This window comes from Triturus cristatus, chromosome 6, assembly GCF_964204655.1.
Source record: "Triturus cristatus chromosome 6, aTriCri1.1, whole genome shotgun sequence".
In the NCBI taxonomy this organism is placed as follows: domain Eukaryota; kingdom Metazoa; phylum Chordata; class Amphibia; order Caudata; family Salamandridae; genus Triturus; species Triturus cristatus.
The window spans coordinates 1,906,115,275-1,906,124,886 of record NC_140589.1 but is presented as its reverse complement, the minus strand read 5'-3'; the positions used below and the strand labels follow the sequence as shown (position 1 = coordinate 1,906,124,886).

Below are 9,612 nucleotides of genomic sequence, written 5' to 3'. Positions count from 1 at the left end.
ATAAAGAACGCTAAATCTTATCCTTGTGTGGTATCTGTCTGTGGGGGGGAAGTTATTTGTCTGTACGATCGCTGGAGACGGCTCTCCCCGGGGACCTCTCCCCTTGTCCTCGGCCGACCCTCCCGGTCCGTCTAACATGTTACATAAGCCAAAGGACTAAAAGTGTAGGAGTCACATGTCATCCATACTGGTAGGCAGTATAGCTTAAGAGTGCTTGGTGTAGAGAAACACAAACGCAGAGTCGAAAAAGAAACAGCATAGTTGGGAGTTTTGTTTAATAATAAGAATCGATTTCTAGCCAAATTAACCCTTTTTGCAACATTAATCAATGTTCTAATAATGTATACTTTGCAGTGTGTATGCAGTTCTAGGAGGAAAGTTAATAGCTCACTATCCTATATTAGGACTGTAAGATATAAATTGCAAGTAACGGAAGGATGTCTCTTTTGAAAGCAGTAACCTGCTGATCTGTTTACATCATACGCACTCTGTAATCTTCTTGGTACACGTTCTTTGCAGCAGGCGTATTAACCCTCTGCACTAACTTCACCTAAGTCAAAATCTCAACTTTACAAAACGCTGATCTCTCTCCAGGAAGATAATTAATCACAGGAGTTATCTTGACATTTATTTGAGGCCTGGTAATTGCCGGGGGGGGGGGGGGAGAAACACTGCAGCAGGTACTTCAAAAGCATAATAAACTTTCAAACACGGCGCCCCCAGGAAGCCAGCACCCGGTGCGATGGCACCGGTCGCACCGCCCTAAAGCCGGCCCTGCCGCAGTCCGAGGGGTGCAACCAGGACAGGGGGGCATGCAGGGGGGCCGGGGTGGAGGGGAGAGCTTTACTGCAGTCTGAGGGGTGCAGCCAGGATGGGGGGCAAGCAGGGGGGCCAAGGGTGGAGGGGAGAGCTGTACTGCAGTCCGAGAGGTGCAGCCAGGACATGGGGGCAAGCAGGGGGTCGGGTGGAGGGGAGAGCTGTACTGCAGTCCGAGGGGTGCAGTAGGACAGGGGGCAAGCAGGGGCCATGGGTGGAGGGGAGGGGAGAGCTGTGCTGCAGTCTGAGGGGTGTAGCCAGGACAGGGGGGAAAGCAGGGCACAGGGGTGGATGGGAGAGCTGTACTCCAGTCCGAGGGGTGCAGCCAGGACAGGGGTGGCAAGCAGGGGGGGCGGGGGTGGAGGGGAGAGCTGTACTGCAGTCCGAGGGGTGCAGCTAGGACAGGGGTGCAAGCAGGGGGTCTGGGTGGGATGGGAGAGCTGTACTGCAGTCCGAGGGGTGCAGCCAGGACAGGGGGGCATGCAGGGGGGCCAGGGTGGAGGAGAGAGTTGTACTGCAGTCCGAGGGGTGCAGTCAGGACAGGGGAGGCAAGCAGGGGGGGCCAGGGGTGGAGGGTAGAGCTGTACTGGAGTCCGAAGGGTGCAGCCAGGACAGGGGGGACATGCAGGGGGGCCGGGTTGGAGGGCAGAGCTGTACTGCAGTCCGAGGGGTGCAGTCAGGACAGGGAGGGCAAGCAGGAGGGCCAGGGGTGGAGGGTAGAGCTGTACTGCAGTCCATGGGCGTAGGAAGTGTGGGGGACGCGGGGGATATATCCCCCCCAGATTTTGGAGTGGGGGGACACGGGGGACAAGGGTGGGGGGGGACGAGGGGACAAAGGAATTTCCCCTCTCCCTTCTGTTATCGCAGGGCCATTAGCGCGCGGAAAGCGCTACCTAATGGCCCTGCACTTCACCTGCCTGGAGTCAGAGGCCGCCCGCCCTCTGCCTTTTGTTATGCTCCAGGAAGGCTCAGCCGTTCTGGGAAGGGGAGAGAACGGAGAAAAAATAAACGCTGTCTCTTTTCCTTCATGGCAAGGACCGTCTCCAGTACTCCTGATCTGCCTCTGGCGGCCGCCCTCCTCCCCTCTCTCTCTCTTTATTCCTCCATCTCAATCTGTCTCTGTCCCGCTCCTGCTTACGTGCTGATTTCAAGAGGCAGCTCTTAAGGTACTCTCTCTTGCCTCTCCTTTTCTTTATTTGTTCCCCTGTGAAATTGATCCAAAAAAGGCTGAACACTTTGGCTGTAAATGTCCTCATTTTCTGACCGTTTTCTATTGAAAAGAAAAACCTCGGAATGGAGAGAAAAAATAGTTAAATACCTAAATAAAGCAATACAGAGTGGACAGAAGACAGGCCAGACTGTTATTTACACCCACACACATTAGCGCCTCTTTACAGAGTTTGCCAGTGAAAGCGCTACTTTCTTTTTATCTTCTTTCTTTGAACAACATTGTTTTCCCAGGGTGGGTAAGTACGCCATTCCTAAAGGGACTGCAATACCTGGTTGATGGGTAGAGTGGAAACGTTTAATATGATCGTTTTCAACTTTTTAATTATTTTAGCTTATAAAATGCGGCTCTGTGTTTGGGGATGTGGTCTTTTTTAAACCAAACTGCATACATTTTGAAAGGATATAAGCAATGGACATTGAAAGGGGTCCCTTCCTGGTCCTGTAGCCATGTCTTGAACTTTTCAGGCAAAATCACTTACTGATTTCTGAATAATGAGTTTAAAACCGTTAAGGTAACCATGTTTTTTTCTGATTACAGTTCACATGCTTTGCTTATTCTTGCATTCCCTAGGAGTGTTTGCTTTTCCCAGGGTGTTATTCATTTTTTTTCAGGCAGCATTTTACTGTTATCTAGTGCATAATTTGAATTTAGTCGCAGCACAATTGAGTTGTGCTGAAGGCAGTGCGAGTTTCTCTCAGTGGGGCAGTATGGTGTTCAGTGTGGGAGAGAATGTGGCACTCTGGCCAGAGCTGCTGAATTTGGAACTGGAGAACCATGTTCAGACCTTCATGACCAGCTCACCATACCACACTCCTGACAGAGCTTATTCCGATGCTACACCTTAGAAGGCCCGATAGACCTTAGAAGCCCAGGTGTCTTAGCACCCGCAGGTGGACCTGTCCACCACAATCCATACTGCAGTTCACTTCCAGTCTTCCGGGCAGGCATATGAAGAAGCACATCCTAGATCGACAGTGAATCTGTCACTGAGGTGACAAGACCCTTGAGGCCAGTCCACCTCACCCATTGGTACCTCCATTGGCCTTTTTCCAGCACTAGCAGTGCAACTTGCCAGGGGTTGGCAATGTAGGATTTGCATGCACACCAAACTTAGGGGGTGATTATAATGGCAGTGGGACCGCCACGCCACCCCGTCGGTGGCGGTCCCACCGCCATTGGTGACTGCATCACAGACCGCCATATTACAATGGCGGGTGGTTACCTGGCAGTCGGAAAGACCAACCACCACGCACCCGATGGGCTTCTTGAGCCCGCCGGTGTGGTGGAGGGGCTCGCGGTTCCTACAATGCTGGTGGTGCCTACCATGCACCGCAGCAGGGATTACGATGTCCCTTACCCGCCAGCTTATCAATGGCGGTTCACCTGCCATGGAAATGCTGGCGAAAGGGACATTGGGGGCCCGTAGCAGGCCCCTTTACCCCTGGCCCTCAGACATGGGTCCTGGGGGGCATCTATGATGCACCCACAACATAGTGTGGCTCAATGATTAGAGAGAAGTGTGGCTCAATGATTAGAGCGGCAGACCCTGATGCAGAGGTCTAGCCCTGGACCAGGGTTCAATTCCCCGCCTCGGCGGGTCTTGGGCTAAAAAATTCCACGGACCTGATAATTCTCGCCTCGGTGCCATTCCAATCATGGAGTCCCACTCTGCAACTCTGGGCAATAGCTTGCTTAATCTCCACAACGGCCCCCACAACACTAAGGATGCCTGGCCTCCACCTTGGGGGTGCCCAGGAGTGGACGCCTCACAGGGAAAGCCAGGATGGGTTCCACAGCGGTATTCGTACAAGCGCCTTGAGACCCTTGCGGGTGAGTAGTGCGCTATACAAGTATCAATTTGCATTTGCATTTGCAACATATCACTGCACCATGTGGCAGGCATATTTAACATGTTCCTTTTTTTTTTACTTTGCGGCGGATGATGCAGCCAGCAGCACCTGCTGCAATGTAAAAGATAGGCACTGCGAACACCGTAGTGGCAGTCGCATTGTAATGCCTATCGTGGGGCCTCCACCTTGAAGGCCAGCGGTCCCATTCCCCGATTCGATGGCGGTGGTACTGAAGTCCGCCTGCCATCGTAGTCAGCCCCTAAGTTTGCATTTTATCAATATGATTCAGCGGGAAATAAATTGATGTTTGCAATTTAATTGACTTTGGTTGGCCTCTTATCTATGAGATTTCCCTGTTGAATGTGCCTTTACATTATACATTTTTGGTTGTATGAATTGATTGCATACTACACTCTCCTACAGGTATTAATTTGAGTGTCATTAGGAGTGTCTGGGACCAATTTGTTTTCTTAGGAATTGTTTTCTTTACTAACCTTTGCAAAGGGCCCTAAACTTCACAGCAACACAAGTCACATTTCTTTTAGTAATTTGGGATCCGTTTGAGCTACAAAATTGTTTTGGAGGAAATCGTTAGATTATGCAGCAGATGATGTATTATGTGGCAAATATGATACAGCCATAGTTAAGTGGAAAACATTTTTCCACTTAATTTTGCCCCAACATTGTAGTTGATCAATTTGTAAGTTCCCCAAACCCAAAAGTCGAGTTTGGGCACAATTTGCATTTTAAAAGTATCCCTATAACACAGGGCTACTTTTAAACTGACCTCAGGCTTGAGCAGTGCACACATGCAAGCGCAGAAAGGGCTGCTGGCCTCTAAACTGCCATGCCTTATTATATTCTAGGGACTTAAAAGTAGTTCTAATCCCCCTGCCCTATTATGTACTAGGGCCTTATAGGAGAGGTCATGCCAATCATAGGGGTACCCTAACCCATAGTGCACCCTAGTGTATGTAGGTGTTTTCACTGTATTTTTAAGTGCCTCTTTCAGAATAGCACTGGCTGTTTAGGCAGAGGCCAGGGTCAGTCAGTCAGGTACCACCAGTACCAGTCAGCAAAAAGTTGGTGACTTTGCAGGGCGGTTTTGCAACACTAGAGAAACACAAACTCAGAATGTAAAACATAACACCATGGTTGGGGGGTTCTCTTCAATAATCAGAATTGATTTCTATCCTAATGAACCCATTTTCCAACATTAGGATAGGGAAAGACTGGGGAAAAATCATAACGTTCTAATCTATACATTGAAGTTTTTATGCAGCTCTTTGATGACGGTTAATAGCTCACTGTTCAATGTTAGGATTTTAACTTATAAACTTCAAATACCAAAAGAATATCTCAGACAAAAGCAGTAACTCACTCACCTATTGAATTAAAACTTTCACTAGACAAGCCTTCGATCTCTCTCAAAAAAAGAACATTAATCACCAAAATTATCTTCACATTTTTATTGTTGCCTGAAAATTGCTGGAGACCAGGAATGCAGCAGCAGGTACTTTTCAAACCCTAATGCACTTGCAAACACGACGCCCCCACCCTAAGTCAGCAGCCTTTGTTTGCTTTGTGCATTAAGATGCAAGATTCATATATATATTTTTTTTAAACATTTGGTCTCATTACTATATGAATGTAAATAACAATAAAGCATACATGCAAACTGTGACTACATGCCTGCTTTTCTCAATATTTCACTTCGAAAGTATGCGATTGTATTTGTTTAACGGGCAGTGATTTGTATAGGGTCACTGGAAAGTGCACAAGGTTGTCCCTGTCCCCCCCAGAATTTTAGTGTCTCCTACGCCCCTGCTGCAGTCCGAGGGGAGCAGCCAGGACATGGGGGCAAGCAGGGGGGTCAGTGGAGGGGAGAGCTGGACTGCAGTCCAAGGGGTGCTGCCAGGACAGGGGGGCAAGCAGGGGGGCTGGGGTGGAGGGGAGGGCTGTACTGCAGTCTGAGGGTTGCAGCCAGGACAGTGGGGCAAGCAGAGGGGCTGGGGGTGCGGAGGAGAGCTGTACTGCAGTCCGAGAGGTGCAGTCAGGACAGAGGGGGGCAAGCAGGGGGGCTGGGGGAGGGGAGAGCTCTACTGCAGTCCGAGGGGTGCAGCCAGGACAGGGGGGCAAGCAGTGGGGCTGGAGGTGGAGGGGAGAGCTGTACTGCAGTCTGAGGGGTACAGCAAGGACAGGGGGGGCAAGCATGGGGGCTGGGAGTTAAGGGGAGAGCTGCACTGGGTCCAAGGGGTGCAGCCAAGACAGGGGGGCAAGCAGGGTGGCTGGGGGTTGAGGGGAGAGCTATACTGCAGTCCGACGGGTGCATCCAGGACAGGGGGCAATCAGGGGGGCGGGTGAGGGGAGAGCTGTCCTGCAGTCTGAGGGGTGCAGCCAGGACAGGAGGGCAAGCAGGGGCCGGGGGTGGAGAGGAGGGGAGAGCTGTGCTGCAGTCCGAGGGGAGAAGCCAGGACAGGGGGGGCTAGCAAGGGGGTCAGGGTGGAGGGGAGAACTGTACTGCTGTCCGAGGGGTGTAGCCAGGGCAGGGGAGCAAGCAGGGATGCCGGAGGGAGGGGAGAGCTGTGCTGCAGTCCAAGGGGTGCAGCAGGGCAGGGGCAAGCAGGGGGGCCAGGAGTGGAAGGGAGAGCTGTACTGCAGTCTGAGGGGTGCAGCCAGGGCAGGGTGGGGGGGCAAGGAGGGGGGCCAGGGGTAGAGGGAGAGCTGTGCTGCAGTCCGAATGGTGCACCCAGGACAGGGGGATTGGGGGTGAGAGCTGTACTGCAGTCCAAGGGGTGCAGCCAGGACAGGGCGGGCATGCAGGGGGCCCAGGTGGTGGAGGGAGAGCTGTACTGCAGTCCGAGGGGTCCAGCCCGGACGGGGGGTGAAAGGGGCCAGAAGAGCTGTACTGCAGCCTGAGGGGTGCAGCCAGGAAAGGGGTGCAAGCACAGGGTGTGGGGTGTGCCCAGGGCAGAAAGGAGCTTCACACGTCCCTACAGGAGGCCGTACCACAGACCACAAGGAGGAGGGGGGTGGGTGAGAGGGAGGGAGCGGAGTTGACAAGAGGAAGCATGAGGTGGGGGAGAGGAAGTCACAGAACACATGTCTACAAGATGCTGCCACCCCCTTCCTGTCTTGAGAGGAGCTCCACCACAGAGCACGGGGGGGCACATTTCTTGTGTAACCAGGGAGACGAAAAGCTCTGCCCCGCCCCTTATCTCTCCGTCCGGCAACCTCTCACCATCGCTTCAGGTGGGGGTGCTGAGAGGGTGCTCTGGGACTCCCCCGTCTGACCACACCCTCTGGATGAAGCACTTCTGACGTCTTGCTAATGACGGGGGTGGGGGTGAGTGCTTAAGCCCTGAATGTCAGACTCCGACTGGCCAGCTATTTTCGACCCAAACAAAGTGCTGTGTGAAGTGAGTACACCGTGTCATATGCTACAGGTGAGTTGTATGTGTGGGAAGCCTGGAGCTGGGGAAGTTACAGAGTGAGGGGATTTTGTTCCCTTTTCTTGTTCTGTACTCACTGTACTAAATAGGGGGCGCTCCCAGAGGGTCTCAGGCCTGTGACCATTGCAACTGGGCTATATGGCTATAAATGCGACAGCTGTTCCGGTGCCACTGCCCGTCCTTTTCCTCTGCCTCATCCATTCCCTCTGTCCCTCTGTCTCCCTCTCTCCCCTCTGCCTCCGTCTCTTCCCTCTGCCTCCCTCTCTCACTCTCACTCTCTCTCTCCTCCGCCCCTTCCCTCTCTCCCCTCTGCCTCCCTCTCTCACTCTCACTCTCTCTCTCCTCCGCCCCTTCCCTCTCTCCCCTCTGCCTCCTCTCTCCCCTCTGCCTCCTTCTCACCCCCTCTGCCTCCCTCTCCCGCTCCCCCTCCCTTTCTCCCCTCTGCTTCCCTCTCCCCTCCCCCTTCCTCTATCCTCTCTCCCTCTCCCTCCCTCTGCCTCCCTCTCTCCCCCTCTGCCTCCTTCTCTTCCCTCTCTCTCTCTCTCTCTCCTCTGCCTCCCTCTCCCTTCTCCCATCCCCACTCTCCCCTCTCCCTCCCTCTATCCTCTCTCCCTCTCCCTCCCTCCTTCTCTTCCCCTCTGCCTCCTTCTCTTCCCCTGCCTCCTTCTCTTCCCTCTGCCTCCTTCTCTTCCCCTGCCTCCTTCTCTTCTCTCTGCCTCCTTCTCTTCCCTCTGCCCCCCTCTCTCTCCTATGCCTCCCTCTCTTCCCTCTGCCTCCTTCTTTCTCCTATGCCTCCGTCTCTTCCCTCTGCCTCCCTCTTTTTCCTCTGCCTCCCTCTTTCCCCTCTATCCGTCCCTTCCTTCTCTCTCCTCTGCCTACCTCTGTCCTCTGCCTCCCTCTGTCCCTCTGGCCCATCTCCCCTATGCCTCCCTCTTTCACCTCTGCCTCCGTCTCTACTCCTCTGCCTCGTCTCTCCTCTCTGTTTCCCTCTCTCCCCTCTGCCTCCCTCTCTCCTCCTCTGCTTCCCTCTCCCCTCTGCCCTCTCTCACCTTCTGCCACCCTCTTCCCTCTTGACTCCTTCTCCTCCTCTGCCTACCTGTCTCCCCTCTACCTCCCTCCCCTCTACCTCCCTCTCTCCCCCTCTGCTTCTCCCTCTGCCCCCTCACTCCCCTCTGCCTCCCTCTTCCCTCTGCCTCCTTCTCTCCCCTCTGCCTCCTTCTCTCCCCTTTGCCTCTCCGTCTCACCTCTGCCCTCTCTCACCTTCTTGCACCCTCTTCCCTCTTGACTCCTTCTCCTCCTCTGCCTCCCTGTCTCCCCTCTACCTCCCTCCCCTCTACCTTCCTCTCTCCCCCTCTGCCTCTCCCTCTGCCCCCTCTCTCCTCTGCTTCCCTCTGACTCCTTCTCTTCCCTCTGCCTCCCTCTCTCTCCTTTGCTTCACTCGCTCTCCTTTGCCCCCTCTCTTCCCACTGCCTCTCTGTCTTCAATCTCCCTCCCTCTCTCCTCTCTGCCCCTTCCCTCTGCCTCTCTTTCCCCCTCTGCCTTCCTCTCTCCCATCTCCCTCCCTCTCTCTCCCCTCTGCCTCCCTCTCTCCCCTCGGCCTCCTACTCTCCCCTCTGCCTCCCTGTCTTCCCTCTGTCTCCCTCTCTCCAAATATGCCACCTTACTACGCATTCTTTTTCCCTGCTGGCAAATACAATGCGGTCATTACAGCGACCGCATTGTAACAACGCATACCATTACTCCGCAAGTCGTAACAACGACTTGCTCTACGGGGGGCGCTGGATGTTGGAATAGTGTAATTTACTATTCCAACTCTAGTCTGTGCAACAGTAGGGAAGGTGTTGGATTTTAAGTCCAATACCTTCTGACCCCTCCGCAAGTTGTTGTTCCGACTTGCAGAGTAATGGTATGTGTTGTTACAACGCGGTCGTTGTAACAAATGCATTGTAATTGCCTGCGGGGAAAAGGATTTGTGGTAAATGATGTTTACTCTCTCTCCTCTCTGCCCCGTCCCTTTCCTCTGCTTCCCTCTCTCCCCTCTGCCTCCCTCTCTCCCCTCTGCCTCCTTCTCTGCCCTTTGCCTCCCTCTCTCCCCACTGCCACCTTCTCTCCCCTCTGCCTCCCTGTCTCTCCTCTGCCTCCCTCTCTCCTCTTTGGCTCCCTCTCTCCCCTCTGCCCCCTCTCTATACCCTCTGTCCCCTCCCTTCCCTCTGTCTCTACCTGTCTCTCCCCTACCTCCCTCCCTTCCCTCTGCCTCCCTCTC

At 53.8% G+C, this 9,612-nt stretch overlaps 1 pseudogene across 1 annotated transcript in view; it reads left to right on the top strand.

Moving 5' to 3' along the window:
- The first annotated feature begins 7,082 nt into the window (after positions 1-7,082).
- The window catches only part of LOC146822401 (uncharacterized), a 55,353-nt pseudogene continuing 52,823 nt past the window's right edge, over positions 7,083-9,612 (top strand). Inside the window, exon 1 of the transcript XR_014963290.1 lies at positions 7,083-7,343. The product of XR_014963290.1 is annotated as an uncharacterized LOC146822401 (transcript). The remainder of the gene's footprint in view (positions 7,344-9,612) is intronic.